General features: G+C 43.2%; 1 protein-coding gene across 8 annotated transcripts in view; it reads left to right on the forward strand.

Moving 5' to 3' along the window:
- Positions 1 to 18,839, forward strand: part of THSD7B (thrombospondin type 1 domain containing 7B) — a 646,019-nt gene that overhangs the window by 159,841 nt on the left and 467,339 nt on the right. For 3 of the 8 annotated variants that reach the window (XM_081005538.1, XM_081005541.1, XM_081005542.1), the window contains exons 1-2: positions 6,420 to 6,497; positions 7,852 to 7,919. The exons of 3 other annotated variants lie outside the window; for them this stretch is intronic. The gene's annotated coding sequence lies outside the window, so the exon portion shown is untranslated. Of the gene's footprint in view, positions 1 to 6,418; positions 6,498 to 7,789; positions 7,920 to 18,839 lie in introns of those variants that run through there. 2 more of the 8 variants (XM_081005540.1, XM_081005544.1) reach the window with 2 other exon arrangements.

The raw sequence follows: 18,839 nt of genomic DNA on the forward strand, positions 1-18,839 counted from the left end.
CATTGCTTCCCTCAAAGAACCCTAGGAACTGTAGCTTACCCCTCACAGAGCTACAGTTCCCAGTGCCCTTAACAAATGACAGTTCTCAGGATTCTTGGTGGGGAGGTTGCATACTTTAAATATATGGTGTGTACACAGCCTCTATCCGGCTCCTTGGAGAATTGCTGCTAGCGCAGAGGTAGGCAATGTGGCACCTTTCAGATGTTTTGGACTACAATCCCCATCAGCCCCAGGCAGCATGGCCAATGGTCAAGGATGATGGGAGCTGTAGTCCACAGTCACCACAATGGCTATGTCTGTGCTGGACAATACTGGGCTGACAGTTGAGGACAGCTTGATGTGTTTATTTGCGTGTAATATGAAATTCAGCCCTTGTAAGTACAGAGCTGAAAATGCTCAAATGATGCCATCTGACTGTGAAAATGCATAGCCTTCCCCCCGGCAAAAAAAGAGAGATTTGCTTAGGTAGTACCACAGAATCAGCTTGGTTTCCAATAGATGTATGACAAGAGAGAATATGAGATTATGGCAAGTTTGATATATGAGAAGTGTTCTGTTTGAAAGTAGGATGCTACTCTGAAAATAAAGAGGGAAATAGTGGTACTGAAGCAAAGGAGTTGGAAAAATAAATTGAATGGCCATTAGAAATCATTTTTCACATCTTACTTACAAAGCTGAAATAATTAGCCCTTTGTGGGTTATCAGTCCCTTATAGTTTGGGTTACTTACTTATTTATTTATTTTTAACAGATGACAGGTAATTTGACAGCTCGTGTAGGAAGGTGTAATTTTTTTTCTCCCCTGACACATTCAAACTGCTAGTTATCTGCAAAGAAACACACAAAGGACCTATTTTTATACACTTGGCTCAGAAGCTCTCCATAATAAGAGTTCTTGTTTTGTACTCCTGTGAGGGATTGGTCTGAAGGGGAAACATGCTGCAAAGTCTGTGAGTCCACAGGAGGACATTTGACAAAGCTTGTCCATCGGATTCATAACCCGGTGAGTCACCCAGGCGTAAGAAACCACTTTAGCTCTAGTGGTCCAAAGGGAATCACCAAAACAGAGAGCCTAAAGCATGGCAAGTGGGGAGTGCTTTGAAGATTGCTTATCTGTTTCTTTAAAACAAAGAAGTGGTACATGACGCCACCTGCCCAGTTCATCCAGGAGTGTTCTAGTGTTCTCAGTACCCAGTACCAGAGGCTACCACCTTCCCAGACCCTCCAAGTGTCCCTATTTTCTAGGGACAGTCCTGGATTTACAGAAGCCATCCCAGTTGATCCCAGAGTGTCTCCCTTGCTTTAGAACGTTCCTGTTTTCATTGGAGAAATGTTGGAGGGTGTGGAGTTATGTGACCCCCCAAATCAAGGACATAAGTAACTATGCAACCTTTATAAGACATCTGAAGGCAGCCCTGTACACTTTTATTATGTTTTCATATATGTTGGAAGCCACCTACAGTGGCTGGGGTAACCCAGTCCGATGGGCGGGGGGAAATCATCGTCATCATTGAATCGGATGTCCCTTTTTTAATTGGAGAAATGTTGAAGGGCAAGCCTTCCGTTGATATACCCAGAGCCAAATGGGTCCTTGTGTATCATTGCTTCAGGAAAATTACACGGCCACTACAGTGCCAGTGGGTGAGGTGGTTCTCAGGCTGCCACACCATTGTGGCAGATGTTGGAGGACCCTTCCCACTGTTTCCTTTGGGTGCTAGGAAGTAGCAGTGGAGGTGAGTGCTGCAGGGTGGCTGAGCTTGTACCCTCTTGTGTTGGTGGACTACAGCTCCCTTCAGGGATGATGGGAATTGTAGTCCAACAACAACTGGAGGGGACCAAGTTGGATGCCGGCCTGTGTAAGTGGTTGAGGATTGGACGGTTACTTTGGAATGAGCACAGGCTATTCATGTCTTCTCTCTCCTCTATCTCACTTCTGTGGTAGCTATGACAGCAGTCTCTTTCTTGAGCCAGGAATGGAGACTGGACAGAAGTTGGAAGCCAGCATCTGCAGAAGGGCCCTTTGACCTCTTGCTCTGAAGGCATGGACAGCCAGTATGCAAGCTGGCTCAGTGACTCTACGTTGCCATGAATATAAAATATGATAACTAGATGTGGCCTGAACAACTTTTTGTTTAAAAGACATCCATTCAGGTCCATTGTTTCCTCCTCCCCATTCTTCCCATTCCAGAACGGACCTCGCTCATTGAATGGATGAAGTACAAGCAGGACAAAGGGTCACAGAGGTGGCACCTGTTGTGGTATATAAAACTGAATCGACCCTTTGGGCTCCCATAATATTTTTCTCTAGAGATGCAGCAACTCAAAATCATAGTTCGCACAAGAGACCTCAAAGGTCAGTAAGTCCAACTCCTGTTGACCTCATAACCTGATTCCTCATATAAGCTTTCACATCACTTAATGGACTTCCAACAAGTTGTGGCATTAAGCTTAATTAAATTAGAACGGGAGCCATTAAAGCCATGAACACATTTAAGGATGTAGACCTATTGAAGTTCATGGACCTAAATTAGTCATCGCTGTTAATTTCAGTGGGTCTACTCTGAATAGGACCAGCACTGGATAGTACCTTTATGTTCCTTGGCCTCATATTGTATTTCCGCTCTTTTTGACGTGTACTTCTCTGTGCTTTTTTTATTATATAAAAAAATTATATAAAAAAATAAATAATGCACCATTATTAAAAAATAATCACTTAATGAGAAGGCATATCTTTTTATTACTATATGCCTCAAAATAGGGAATAACTGGAAGTACTGCCAAAGTGCAAATCACTATTATGTATGTTCCCGCTGCCAGTTTTGGAAGCTTTTCCATTATGAATGAGCTAAGTAGCAATTACTGGAGGAATTACGAGGGAGCAGCTTTTTAAAAATTAAGAGCCTTGCCCTGCTCCTGTTTAAATGAATGGCCAGGCTCACTTTGACTAAATTGGCTGGACGATGCAACATATATTCATTTATGATAATGATATGTAAACATAAAGGCAATCTTTCAGCTGGAGAGTTATTGAACATGGACTGCTATTGCAACTACTTTCAGGAGCCTAATATAAAAGGAAGTGGCTGTAAAAAACTACACACACATGCACACAAAGACCCTGGCATTTTTTGGTCCAATATTTGTCACCACTAACCCCCTATTAAGTATTTTATGCCTACACATATTCCCCCCCTCTTGTGTGCCTGCACATTTTCCTTTCTGTACTGTAATATCCCAAGCAGAGCTGAAAGCATTAATTGAGAATAATGAAGAACTCAAAAATTAATTATAGATTACAAAACCGGATCTTAATATGATTGTAAGCGGAGCTGTCACCCATGAAAATGCATGGTGATCATTCCATTATTGTTAAAATCTATGTAACTCATGTCACGGCAACAATTCACCATAGGTAATTTTTCCTCAACTGCTGTGTTACTGGTTTTTTAAAAATAAAAAATGCTATTAATTAAATATCCAAAGAAATTATCTGTATTTAGTAACTACAGTAGTAATTTAAATGAGTTCACTATTCAAACAGAAGCACAACACTTCAATCAACTAGGCATATACTGACTTGGAAATAAGTCCCTTTTAAATCAGTGGGCCTTATTGCCATGCCAATATGCTAAGGATTGGGGTGTAAAAGGCAAGCAACCCTGATATTAAATTAAATCAAATATGTAAGCGTGCAGTACAGTAGTGTTCATTTCTAAACAGCAATCTCCCCTTCCCTTTTCGGAGTAAAATTAGGGGAAAAAACATTTCAAAACAGTGGAGGATTTCAAAAGGAAGCCAGTCATCTAAATAAGGTAAAGGTACCCCTGCCCTTTCGGGCCAGTCTTGCCAGACTCTAGGGTTCTGCGTCATCTCACTCTATAGGCCGGGAGCCAGCGCTGTCCGCAGACACTTCCAGGTCACGTGGCCAGCGTGGCAAGCTGCATCTGGCGAGCCAGCGCAGCACATGGAATGCCGTTTACCTTCCCGCTTGTAAGCGGTCCCTATTTATCTACTTGCACCCGGAGGTGCTTTCGAACTGCTAGGTTGGCAGGCGCTGGGACCGAACGACGGGAACGCACCCCGCCGCGGGGATTCGAACCGCCGACCATGCGATCAGCAAGTCCTAGGCGCTGAGGTTTTACCCACAGCGCCACCCGCGTCCCTAGTCATCTAAATAACAGTAATCTAAATAACTGTGTATGACAGTCTGCTTGTGATGGGCAGGAAGAACTTTCTGACTTAAAAATATTCCTTTCCTTGGTTTCTTTGGCAAGAGACGGGTGGAGATAAGAAAATACACTTGTGTGATGTTTTCTGTATTGGCCCCTTCTCTCCAGGAGATAATGTATTTGTGGAAGCATGAACAAATGGATCGCTGCGCCAGGCTTAGTTCCTGCTGTGTACCTTAGCTGGGTGCATCATCTGGTATCACGGACTCCGAAAGACATGGTTCTTTCTTGCTGAAAAGAGGCGCATTTCACAAAAGGAGAGCCAGCTCTGCTTCATGTCAACGTGTTTCCTATTCTTTCTCCAGCTGATTTAGGGTTCAGTTTAACGTGATTGTATTCCAATGGGGGAAAGCAATGAGTTGAACAAATTGTTCCCAGCTCCTGTGTACACTGTAGACCTTGCTTAGACAAAGGTCAGCAGTTACTCTATTGAAGAAAACTGACTGATCAGCATTTAATGCGGCAAGTAAAAACAAAGGAAGCTTGGGGATTTGTGTGTCATAACTCAGCACTGGGTGAGTAAGCAACATTTGCAGTTCATAATGGCCTCAAGCTCAGTTGCTTCCCTGCCCCCCTCCAACGTTTTATGTCCCAGACACTGCAGAAGGCCTAGAACAAACTCTCAGGGTGTAGGGAAGATGGTAGTGGGTTCTTTGGGGGAGAGTTACATACCCTCCTGTGGATTTATTTTTGATTCAGATTTGTCATGGCCAATGGCTAGTACAATAAAGTTATTTGGATCTTGGAATACCCTCCTGAATTTTCCAAATGAAAATAGGGGTGTCCTCCATACCCTCCAGCATTCCTCCAGTGAAAATAGGGACATTCTGAGGAAAAGCGGTACATTCCAGGATCAAATCAGAAACCAGGGCGGCTTCTGTAAATCCATGACTGTCCCTGGAAAATAGGGGGACATGGAGGGTCTGGAGTCAGATGCATGTTATGGGAGTTCCCTCCTTCACTATTCACCAGACATACTGGGTGAAAGGGTAAATTGGAAAAAGGAAAGCTAAAATGAGGATGAATGGGAGAAATCAACAATGAGAAGTTAGGGTTCCTTTTCTTACATGCAGGCACACCGACACTCTTGGAGGAACAAAAAAACCCCTCAAAAAACCAGAGCCTGAAACTGCGGAAGCATCCAGACAGTGTGTATTTGTCAGCTTTGTTTCCCTCTTCCATCCATTTATTTGTTTGCCTTTTTTCTCTCCCCACTGTCCAGTTATTTCTTCATCGGGGTCCAGTTTATGAGAAAATAAACTTTCCCTTCCTTAATTATGTTTGATGATTTATAGATTAAGAACCAGTATTTGAAAAAGAGTTACACAAGAGCTTATATCCACAACTGCTTTCCCTTGAGTTCAGCATAACTGTTCTGGTTGCAATATGGCAACATCCTTATGAATGTCTACGTGAGGGGAGAATTAATGTCATAGGCCAATGAATTCAGAAGTCTATGTGGTGTGCATTGAGTTGTAATCATGGGCCCAAAATAAGAGGCTAACGCCTAGCTGTCTCAATAGGAAGCAAAGAAGCTTATTTAAGTCTTGTGAAGATTAGTGAAGAATATTTTGTATGCTAGTAGACAAGTAATTATGAGGAAGTGGGGGAATGTAACCTGCCTATTACTGTCAGCCTGAGTAACAATGATGCTTAGCTTAGCTGCCAGAAAGTGGATTGCATCCAGAGAATGTTTGATCGCGTTTTGTTATCTTTTATGTCCCAGTGATGCAATTTTTACTGATTCCTGTTATTCATCCTGTGTAGAACTATATAAACAGATCAAAGATGGATTTTAAAGTAATACAGTTAAGCAGATGAGTTTATTTCCTTGTTGTTGTTTTTTTATATATATACTGCAGGAAGGGAGGGGGGAAAGAAAAGGGTGGACTAAGAAAACCAAGGAGGAATTGCTCTTTTTGATCATCCTGTGTCAGTATCACACAGGAGCATGTTTCTACAGTGTTTAAGAATTCTTTGCTCATTGGTCCTTCTAGTTCTTGACTTTATGTGAATAGCTAGACAGGGAAGGTCAAATGTGGTTTCCAAGGCTGTAAAATCAGTAAGCTGCCATCACACTGCAGTTCACACAGTCACCCATAGCAACTCCAGTGTGATGACAGAACAGGCAGATGAGAAACCAAGCAGCACAGGTGGCAGGTGGCCCAGGCGGGCTATTTAATGGAGGTTGGGAGGTACAACAGAGAGCAGTTTGGCTAACTGCTCTCTGAAGCACCTGACACTCCTTTAAAAGGGGTTGTGGGTTGAGGTGAGTGGTGAGGGAAGAGGTAAGCTGAGAGGGGAGGGAGATTAGGTAAGCTGAGACAGAAGGTTTGGGCAAGATGTAAAGGGATGGGTGAGGTGTAAAGAGAGCAGGGGTTGATCAGGCGTGGGGAAGGTATGTGGGGTCAGTAAGCAGAGCAAGCATATGTGCCCCAACACACCCAATTTGGGAATTTCACTGGGAGTGTAGGAGCCACATCCCAGTCCTTTAAGAGCTTTCCCAGGCTAAGAAATATGCACAGAGCTGCCCCACCCCCATTCTGTAAAGTGAATGCACAAGCATTAAATCACATGTGAAGATCTCAGACTGAATGACAAGGATTTGTTGTTCTCATCATAAAACTGACCCAGGTAATTGTCAAAGAGCTACCTCAGCAGGCCTGCTGAGCCCTGAGGCCCCATCTGCACTATACATTTATAGCAGCATCACAGCACTTTGTACAGCCATGGGTTCCCCAAAAGAATCTTGGGAACTGTAGTTTATTAAGTGTGCTGAGGGTTGTTGAGAGACCTTCATTTCCTTTTCAGAACTATAATTCCCAGAGTTCGCTAGGAAGACGGATTGACTGTTAAACGATTCTGAGAATAGTTACTCTGTGAGGGCACAATTCTCTGCACTCTTAACAAACTACCGTTTCCAGGATTCTTTGGGAGAAGCCATGACTTTTCAAAGTGGTATGATGATGCTTTAAATGTATACTGCAGATGGAGCCTGAATCTTGACTGGAACCAACAAAGGACTAATCTTCTAATAATGTACAGTTGTACCTTGGAAGTCGAACGGAATCCGTTCTGGAAATCTGTTCGACTTCCAAAATGTTTGAAGCCACTGCAGCAAATCAGAAGCCTAGGAAGCCCCGTCGGACATTTGCGTTCCAAAAGAACATTCGCAAACATTCACAATCACTTCTGGGTTTGTGGTGTTCGGAAGCCAAAACGTCCGTGTTCCAGGGCATTCAGGATCCAAGGTACAACTGTATTGTTACAAAGTATGAAGACTAGCAATATATTACAAGTTTGTCTCCTATGACTGAGCACTCAGTTAACATTACAAGGCCTTTCTAGCCATGGTAGACATAAGTCAGCTGGGTATTAATAGAGATGGGCCACTGCTGACTGGATACCTGTGTAAGTCAGCTACCTAGGCTAGAAAGTAGATCTCATTCCTGACTGAAATGACTTGAGGGATGGAAATGTGTGGGTGTTTCTTTTTTTTTTTTATTCCCTGTAGCAATTTACATCTCCAAGAGAAATGTCCTCCTCTGCTCTCTTTTACAGATTTTTATCTCTAGCAATTTAAATCTCCTACAGAAATGTCCACTTCCTCTGCTCTCTTCTAGGCTAGGACTTTGGCAGTCCCCCATAGATGCCTGCAAAAGTTCCCAGTCACAATTTCGCGCACCTCATGGTAGGGTTGGGAAACTCTTTAATCTACAATCCTGCCTGAACAGCCTCTGCTAGTCTGTAGCTAGATGAGCCAATAGTCTGACCTGGTATAAGAAAACTTCCTGTATTCCTGTGACCCATCAAGGAATAACTGTACTGCACTGTAAAAAATGAAGAAGTGGGCATAATAGCACTGATCTACTGTTATGTTTTGGAAAGTCCATTGTCCATCTGTTCTCTATGTGATCAAATGCCTATTGAGATATCATCACCATACTTGGCATGATGGTTCCTGAGATAGAGGAGCTGGTTTTCATCTGTATTTGGATACCATTGGGCACCATTTTGAGTCAAGATGTTGATCCAAACTATTCCAAACTGTACTGATTTGGACACTTCAGATGATATCGTCACACAATTTAGCGTGGTTGTTCCTGAGATTGAGAAAGATATTTTAATCTATAATCTGGAGACTATTGGGTGCCATTTTCAATCATGATGGCAGGCCAAAATATTCCAAACTGCACTGATTGGGATGCCTCTGGAGATATCATCATCCAGTTTGACATTATAGTTCCTGATATGAAGGAACAGGCTTTGGTTTAGATACTGTCAGGTGCCATTTTGAATCATGATGGGGTACCAAACTATTCCAAACTGCGCTGATTTGGACACCTCTGAAGCTATCATCATATAATTTTTTTGCCTAGAGTATCCTGTTTCAAAGGCATTGAAACAATAATAAGCATGCCTCCTTTGAAGTAAACCACCCTGTGTTCAGTGAGATATACACAAAGGAAATGTGCATAGTGGGATAGGGAACCTAGGACCTGTGCCATTGTACTACAACTATTATAATACTGTACATGACCCTTGATTATTTTGGCTGGGGTTGATGGGAGTTGGAGTCCAATGTCCTTCAGAGGGCCACAGGTTCCCCAACCCTGGTGTCTAGCATTGCAACCTAAGTCGGTTTTACAACTTCTCATTCTGTTTTGTTCAGCCTGAAGCACAAAGTGCTTCCACTACATATCCAGTTAGCTTTTCAACAAGTACCATCCACTTCATCACTGCTAGAGAAGATTAAAAGCAGGTCATTTATTTCTCACATCTATACTTTTCTCCTCCTAGCAAAGTGAAAAGGCATGCATTTGAGCACAGACATCCTCAGAACCACATTGTTGCCTTTAAAAATTGAATATTTAGAGCATTTAACAAACCTGTGAGCTATCTGATAAATTCTATTGATCGACATACCAAAATTTATTTAGCCTGCTAAACGAGAAATATATCAAATGTGCATAAAATGTGATAGGAACATAGGCAAGGAAATTGTGGTCATGCAATATTTTTTTAAAGCAACCTGTGATTTACTTCAATTTCAGTATGATTTTATTTCTTCCTTGTCAAAAAGGTCAGGCTCATTTCTGTATCTCCCAGTGGTAAATACAGTTAATGTGCTGAGGCTGCAATGCATCCAGCATGGAGGTCATTTAATGGTGACATAAATTATTTTACTAGCTTTTCCTTCAAGTGGGCTATGAATCCATGTAGTATAAATGAATATCAGAGCTGTGATGCTGTTTCATCCTGCCAGGCAGGCTGAACTTTAGTGTTCCTTCTCTCAGTTGGGATGCTGCAGAGTGACAAAGATGATAAGCACTTTTGGTGGAGACAGTGGGATATTGCTATTTTTCCCCCCTTCATCTTATTTTTTAAAACTGATCTTCCATACTGTGTATTGAATTCTAGTATGCAAATGGATTTTTGTTTTAAAAAGTATTTACTTTCTTTTAAACAGGAATAAAAAGGGACGTGGGTGGCGCTGTGGGTTAAACCACAGAGCCTAGGACATGCTGATCAGAAGGTCGCGGTTCGAATCCCCGCAATAGGGTGAGCTCCCATTGTTCGGTCCCATCTCCAGCCAACATAGCAGTTTGAAAGCACGTCAAAGTGCAAGTAGATAAATAGGTACCACTCCGGCAGGAAGGTAAACGGCGTTTCCGTGTACTGCTCTGGTTCGCCAGAAGCGGCTTAGTCATACTGGCCACATGACCCGGAAGCTGTACGCCGGCTCCCTCGGCCAATAAAGCGAGATGAGCGCTGCAACCTCAGAGTCGGTCACGACCAGACCTAATGGTCAGGGGTCCCTTTACCTTTACCTTAAGCAGGAAAAAGTTTGCAATTGAATGATTATTATTTTTAAGTAACACTTTATTTTAAGCAGGATAATGTTTGCAATTTGTATCGGTGTCAAGTTTCCATTTTTAAAAAAAAAAATTTAGATTTTCAAACGTAACATAATCGAAAAGTAAAATATTGACATACCAAACTATCATATATTAGCGGCCTCAGTAACACGTATCACACATCTAAATTAACTTCAAGGCGGGGGAACTTTAAAACAGTTTTTTAGGATAGCTGTGTTAGAAACTTTTCCATATGCTATCACAAAGGCCTAATCTGAAATGGGTCACCATTTAACAAGACTTATGAAAGCTTCTTTCAGTTCAGTTGAGCTGTAATGTCCAAGTGGCTCTGCAAGATATCATGGGTGTTCAGGGGGCGGTGGATGTTGGCCTTTGTCTTTTCTGCTGGTTTCACTTAAGTGCCCACACATAATAGAGATTTCACTGAGTGTAGGAACAAGGGACAGAAAGGTCACCTTCTGGAGGAGTTCTTCTGAACAGTTGGTAATAAGGGTTGAGCAGTTTGGGGACAGGACCATGACAGGCTGCTGTGCTCGAGACTAAATAGAACTCTCAAAAGTACCTTGTAGTTTGGGATGTCATGCTTGTGACCGTTATTAATAGGGATGGAAGTTCTAAAATAGCTATTTAAAAATCTACGTTCTAACCCAGGGTGACTGCTTTTAGGAACTCTGAGGCTGGATCCTGAGCGACGCAATTTGTACTCTATTGGAGAAGATGTCAGTAATGAGCTTGGTTTTCTAAAACACCATGTTAAATAATCTTTCTTGTATGGGCATATCAGTGCTGTTTTTGTTTACCTCCATTTAGTTTTTGGTTTTTTAGAGTGTCCCTTGCTGGGATTCTTGCTTCCTATGTTTATTGTGTTGGAATTCTGCCTGGGTCAGAGGAATGTGCCACAAGCGTAGGCACCGGCAGATATTCCTGTCGACCTCCCCGCGTCTCCCAACCTCTGCTGATAAGCAGGCGAGGTCCGGCGATTCTTCTCAGATGTATGAGAGGAACACACCGTTCTTCCTCTCCCCCTTTGGTGTCCCCAGGGAGGGGAAAGAAGCAGACAGAAAACTATTTACATCATTTATTTCTGCCTCTTACATCAGTACAGAGAATCATGTCTGCACTCAACAACAGCAAGAAGAAAACTCCTCCCAAGTACATCCAGTACGGGTCATGTGACACACACACACACTGAGCTAACATCCGGTGCTCAGTACAGAATGGACTGCCCCTTTGTTCCCATGGCAACAGTCACAAACATCCTGTCTGGCTTTCCAGCCACAAGCAGCTGGCTGAGCTGCTAAAGCCTTTGCTTGCTGCAGCATTGGTGCTTTATGGTAACATACTCCCCCTAAAGTATCAATGTGTGCTGCGAGCAAAGCGTCATCCAGAGAAGAAAACAAACAGTTGTTATATTTATAACATTCCCCTGTTGTTTCAGTTCCACCCTTGGAACTACCCGCCACTGGTTTAACCAATGTACCTCTCTGGTTGTGTGACTTCGCATTACCTCGGTTAACAACTCTCTGTTGTGCCTTTGTCTCTGACTCAGACACAGCTTCAATCTGTCCTTGGTCGTTTACAATAGCAACATATGCAAGGTTAGTAAACTCCTTTGAATACCTCTTGGGTGGTACACCCTTCGTTGCTCTCTCAGACCTACGTAAGAGGTTCTGATCCTCTGTGCTCACTGGTTCAGCCTCTGAACTCTCTGGAGAACCAGTACGAAGCTTAATCAATGGTTCATCCTCCTCTTCTGAGGGTCTAGTCATTATGTGAGATTTCCTCTCAATGACTGTGACAACTGAGCTGTCTGAGCTATCGCTGTCATCATCAGTACTACTGAACTCAATAAGATCAAACTCATCATCATCTGAATCGTCACCTGTGGGAAATGTTTGTACTACCCGCTCTTGCTTTGGAGCACTCTCTAGGAACTTTGTGAGAATCACCTGACCAGATTCAGACAAAATTACTCTGTAGAGACCTTTTTCATAACCCACAAAAATGCCTCTGGCATTCTTTACTCCACCTGGAGCTTCTGTTCTCACATGAGACCCGAAAACCTTAAAATAGGCAACAGAAGGTTTTCTATTGAACAGCTTCTCAAAAGGAGAACATCCCAACTCTGTTGAGACCTTTCTCAACCACACATGAAGATAGGACGCTAGCGATTCGGCCCAATATTCATGTGACAAATGTGAACTCAGCAATTGCGCATTCATTCCCTTTTGCAATTCTTTGTTCACTTTTACACAGACCCCCCTGTTCCACGCTTCTTGCGAGACTGCAACTTTGTGGTCTATCCCTTTTCCATCCAGGAACTTCTGAAACTTCTGTAACAGAAAAATTTGCTTCTCATCTGTGAAAAGACAATCAATGTTAGCATCATGCATATTTTTAACCTTGTCACAAAACTCCTGAAACTTTTCTAAAGTTTCTTGCGGTTTCTCCATCATATAAACCCAAGAATAATTAGTGAAACAATCCACACACACAAGGTAAAATCGTGCACCGCCTCTAGATGGTTCTAGAGGACCAATCACATCAGCATACACCCGCTGAAATGCTCTGTCGACCTTCTTCGTCACCTTCCTGGTGCTCAGACTGGTCACACCTGCAAGAGAGATTTCGTTAGAATCAGAAGAATTACATTTCATGTAATCACTTTGATCGAAAGTCAACAAATACAGTCCATCTTTCTCTTTGGCAGTAAGAAACAGTTCTCCATCTTTGTAGATCTTGCAGCTTTTAGCATCATAGGACAGTTTCAGTCCTTTCTTTGCAATCTGCGACACGCTCAGCAGATTAAATTTCAGTTCTGGAACCAGGTAAACATTGCTTATAGTCAAGTTCAGACTCTCAAGATACACAGTCCCAATTCCAGTCGCTTCCAACTCCTGACCGTTGGCCTGTTTCACAGTGAAGCTTTGCTTCTTCAACGTCGAAAACAGTCCTCTGTGCGGGCACAAATGTTTTGTACAGCCCGTGTCGATTATGAATGCGTTCCCAACATCTGGCGTGGTTCCTTTCGCCATCATAGCCTTTGCAGGTTTCACCTGGCACTTGGTACGGCTTTTGCCTGACGCCTCAGGCTTCGTAGAGCTGCTCTTTGCTCCTCTTGACTGGCGTGGCTTCTTACAGTTTCGCTGTAGATGCCCAGTCTGTCCACAATTGTAGCATCGGACAGCACTCAATGCTACACCATGCTCCCTAGTAGCATCAGCAGTGGGGGAATTAGAACTCTGTTCTTCCCTCCCCCTGTCCTTTTCTTCCAGTGCAGCAAGTCTGTCGTGTTCATTCAGAACCACAGCACAAACTCTCTCCGCGGTCAGCTGCGCGGCCGGTAGGGAACCAAGCTGACTGGCAACAACCTTGTAGGTGCGGCTAAGGCTGTTTATCATCATGAAGCAAAACACTTCCTCCTGAAGACGGAAATTGCGTTCCACCATCTGTTGACGCAGAAACTTCATTTCTGTCAGGTGCGCTTGAACATCTCCATCAGGCGCAAGTCTCAGATTGGTCAATTTCTCAAAATACAGCAACGCTGATGAACCAGCATCTCTCTGATGCGTTGTACGCAGCGTGTCCCATACCTCTTTCGCATTTTCTAAATGCTGAACATGCACCAACTGATCATCTGAGACACACAGAATTATAACAGTCCTGGCCCTTACGTTCCGTGACTCCCAACCTCTGGTTGGTGCTGCAGGGATGGGGTTTTCAATTACATCAAAAAGCCTCTGATTCTGCAGCAGGGCCTTCATCTTTACAGACCAAGATGAATAATTGTCATTGGTCAAGGAAGGAGGGCAAGGCAAACCTCCCCCTTTCTTGGCATCCATCTTGAAGCCAAGCCTCCAGCTCAGACTGTCAAACAAACTGTAAAATCCAACAGTTGTTTTTTTCTTTCTCACGCAGGAAACTGCAAATTGTTTACGCTCTTTGCACCTGGCAGCTAAACTCAGGCTGCTATCGAAAAGTCCCTTCCAAGAGCTCGTAAACCTTGTAGCCAAAACATTCTCTGATTTTGTTTCGCTTTCCCAGGCTCACAGTCAGAGTCCAGCCCCTTTGCCAGTAACTTTCCGTTACCTAGCAACAATGCATTTCAATAGGACTTCTTATCAACCACAAAAATTTGTGGAATGCAGGCTTCAGCCTCCAAGCTGCAGGCCTCTTCCTCCGGAGCTTTTGTTTTCTTTGAAACGCAGCTCCGTGAACCAGGGAATTAATCTTCCTGCGTTCACACTTTTAGCCCGAAATGCAGCATACCTTGAGCTCCGTTGCTTGGAAACACCTCTTCTTTCCACCAGCTGTCTGTGGAGCCTCTGGCATCTTTCAGACGCTTCTCTTCCTCCTTGGAGCAGAGGAGGACAATCCACCAGCCTCTCATGCAGATGTCCGATGAATCGCAACCATCCGAAGGCTGCCACTGTTGGAATTCTGCCTGGGTCAGAGGAATGTGCCACAAGCGTAGGCACCGGCAGATATTCCTGTCGACCTCCCCGCGTCTCCCAACCTCTGCTGATAAGCAGGCGAGGTCCGGCGATTCTTCTCAGATGTATGAGAGGAACACACCGTTCTTCCTCTCCCCCTTTGGTGTCCCCAGGGAGGGGAAAGAAGCAGACAGAAAACTATTTACATCATTTATTTCTGCCTCTTACATCAGTACAGAGAATCATGTCTGCACTCAACAACAGCAAGAAGAAAACTCCTCCCAAGTACATCCAGTACGGGTCATGTGACACACACACACACTGAGCTAACATCCGGTGCTCAGTACAGAATGGACTGCCCCTTTGTTCCCATGGCAACAGTCACAAACATCCTGTCTGGCTTTCCAGCCACAAGCAGCTGGCTGAGCTGCTAAAGCCTTTGCTTGCTGCAGCATTGGTGCTTTATGGTAACATATTGTTGTTTTATTATGATGGTGGTTTGATGCATTTTGTGGTTTTGTATTGGGTTGTTTGATATTTTATGGTGTCTTGAATTCTTAAAAAAAAAAAAAAGCAGGATATGAGTTTTTTTTAAAAAAATGGTGGCCCTAATATAGTTGGCAATCACAGAAAAATCAAAGGGTGATTCAAACTCCTTCATAGGTGCCAACTAGCACCCATAGTGAGCGATGGGTGTTGGTTGGCACCCATGGTGCATGGATCATTTACAACATATCTGCTTGGAAAGAGAGGACCAGGTGAACTAATTATTTGTTCTGATCCCTAACAATTTATATATTCAGGAGGCATTGACCCAAACAAGATGGTGGAAGCATTCTCAGAACTACCCAAGATGGTTTCATGCTTTTGATCATGTGGTTGAGCTTTCTGGTAAATAATAATAACTGGGGGGAGGGCAGAATTCCATCCCTCTCTTCTGCTGGACAAATTAAAGCTACATGCTGTGGCCACACAGCAAGGTTTGTTACACTCTTCCCTCTTTGCCCCTTACGTATGAATCTGACATGCACCATGTTCACCCTATAGCCATCCCAAACTACCATAGGAATTACTGCAAATCCTATTTAAATTCCCTCACCTGCCCAGACAAAATGTAATTTGGCCCAAATAGCATGCCTATGGTCACACAGATGACAGCAAAGAGTGTGGAACGCAGGTGAAAACAAGGAGACCCAGGGCCAATGAAGAGCTCTCCCCCAAATTCCTACTCAGTCCCCCTCCAAAAGGGTGAATAGCAATGCCCACACTGCAAAGGGTGGGATAGTGGGTGCCAACCAAAGGAAAGTGGGGGCAGGGCAGAGCTGGCTTAAGTAGCCTGCTCTCTGCCTCTTCCCTATTGGACAATGCAGCCCATGTGTTTGCCTCCCCCAGCCTAACCATCTCTCCTGTTCTTCCAGCACCATTGCACCAACTCCTGCCACATTATCAGTTGTCAGTGGGAGAGTGGTATAAAGAAAGGGATCAACAGGTAACTCTTGGGCAATCTATTCAAGGGTTACTCACTTGGTATCAATTGTGTGAAACAAATATGTTCTTTTTTAAAAAAATCATGATTATTGTACACAAATAGCTGTTCAATCAGAGGGCTGTTCCTCTCTCAGTGTTCTGCTTATGGCTTTAACAAGTAATGCATTGGACCCCCCAAACAGCATGTTTACTGAATCTCTGTTCAGAAAAAGATCACCTCTTAGGAAGCATTATATCTTCCACTGAATTATTACAAACGTAATTTGATGCAATTATACTTTCAAATTATACTATATACCCCCATTGTGTTTGCTTTGTATATTTACATGAACTAGGCTAAGGATGAGTTTATTATTGGGTTTCAGAACAGTAATTATAACGTAGTTATTTCATCCAACTTCTAATGAAGCTTACAGTCAGGCAAAGCCGATGGAACATTAACATCAGAGTGCAAACACTCCTTAAAGCAATCCACAGGAAAGGATCAATCAGTGTAAAAAGTCACAGCCTTCACATGGTATCGCTGTGCTCTGATAGTCTCTAAAAATGAATTCTTAAGGATCATTTAACAAGGACTGTTTATCACTTAATGTACAGTAACCATTCTGAATACACAATCATGGCAGTTAAAAAGACGGTGGAAGAAAGTTGCATTTTAATTATTATTTTTACCTTTTTACCACTATAGAGTGGTAGTGAACAGAGAACCAGGGTGAAATTATCCCGGGGCTCTCCAGACGGGTGTTTTATTACAGGTGTCTGCTCTTTGACACCCTAATGGTGCATTAGTGATGGATTTCTTCTGCTTTAGTTTGTTCTGTGATGCTTTCCCAGTGCTACCACACTGGTGGCATTCAGGCATGGGGTTTGTCGCATTAGTTTTTCTAGTTATATTGCTAGCACTGCTGTCTGGACTTTGAACATTCCAAGTGTTGTTGGACTACAATTTCATTAGCCCCAGCATAGCAAATAGTGAAAAATAATAGGAAGCAGAGTCCAACAATATCTGGAGGGTATCCGGGTGGCTACCCCTGCATTATAGCCTGCCTATCCAACACCTAGAGCTACAGACAGACACAAAAAATTAAATTAGTTCCTCTGCAATCTCCTTTTCCTCCTTTAGCACACCTTTCAGTCCCTTGTCATCTAAAGGTTCAACCTACTCCCCAGCCAGTTTTCTGCTTCTGATTTATTTAAATACTTTTTGTTATTATTGTAATTGGTCCTAATGCTTTTAGCAGTATATTCCTTGTCTTGAATTATCCCCCTCACTGATCTCTCATTGTCCACTTGCATTTCTTTCGTCCACCTGCATTTCTTTTGTGTTCCTTTTTGCCCTCCACATTTGGGCAAGATTTCCATTTTCCGAAAGAAGCCTTCTTGCCTCCAGATGCTTCCTTGATTCTGCTCCTTAATGACATGCTGTTAGACCTTTCTGCTCTGTTGTATCTGATATTTTTCTGTTACTGTTTTAATAACCCCAAAGCATTCTGGTGAGATTTGACCCTCCTGACTTTTCCGGGAGTATGTCCTAACTGAATTCAGTGGGACACCACACCTCTGAGTAGACATACTAGAATGGTGCTCGTAAGTCTGTGTTAGTATATGGAAGAAACACTGAAGCTGCTTCAAAACAAATGGAAGCGATAACAATTGGTGGCAAGTATCTATTATTTGTCATTTCTGACCAGAAAGCATTGCTGTGTCTGTCATGGGTGTAGCCAGGATTTTTGTGGGGGGCATGCCTTTTGTTATGGGGGCAGAACCTCAGTTAGCTTTGTATTTATTTATTTATTGGGGGGCAGCTGTCCCTCCCTGCCCCCCTTGGCTACACCCATGGTCTCAGTGGTGGGAAACCTGGGGCCTTCCAGAAGTTATTGGACCCCAACTCCCATAATGTCTGACCATTGGCCATGCTAGCTAGGGCTGGAGGGGTTTTGATTCCAACAACATTGGGGAGGGGGGCAGCACAGGTTTTCCACTGCTACACTATTTGCTTCAGATAGCATGTATATATTACCTGTATATACTTTGAAAGGAATGCCTCATTGCCTTGCCTATCACAACCTAAGCAGAAACTCTTTTAGCACGATCTTATTGAAGACATTAAGCTGGGGGACATCTCCATACTTGATTAAATGGGGAGACAGAAATGGCCATTTCACTTTGCTGGTAAATCGTTTTGCCCAGCTTTGACACAATAATTTGCTTAATTTCTTAATGCGCTTCTACAGTTCAGACTGCGCTCCCAGCTTTTAAGTGCCATCATTAAATTCTCATTTCAAATCAATGTACTAGTTGCACATTGCTGGGCAAACAAAGTATTTAAAGAGTTTTCCCCATAATGCAAGGTAATTGGTGGATCCTCAGCAAGGCCCATGAAGTTGCAGTTGTCTTTGCCAGTAGAAGGCCAGCAAAAGGAGGGGGAGTCTAGAAAAGACTCATTTGCTGCCAGTATCACAGTGTTTGGCCTGGAAGTCAGCTGCCCTTTACAGAAAGAGCCTGAATAAACCAGCAGCACAAAACACAACTGACAAGGCCCAGCAGCTGAACAAATGGACAAGTATGTAATTTAGCTCAGCCTTGCTTTTGGGGTGTGTGTGCTTAATTAATGAGGGTGATACAAAAGGGTGGTAATGAGTAATGAGTACTGAGTGTCTGTGAGGTCAGTTAAAGATCATTTTTGTGCACACAATGGCTTCATTTTCGACTAAATCTTTCAGCGTATGATAAAAGAGCTTACCTTGAGAGAGTTCAAGGAATTGAAAGCAGAACAGGGGTTTTTTTTTGGGGGGGGGGAGGGGTATTCAA

Source organism: Podarcis pityusensis, assembly GCF_964106645.2.
Source record: "Podarcis pityusensis genome assembly, chromosome: 1".
NCBI lineage: Eukaryota > Metazoa > Chordata > Lepidosauria > Squamata > Lacertidae > Podarcis > Podarcis pityusensis.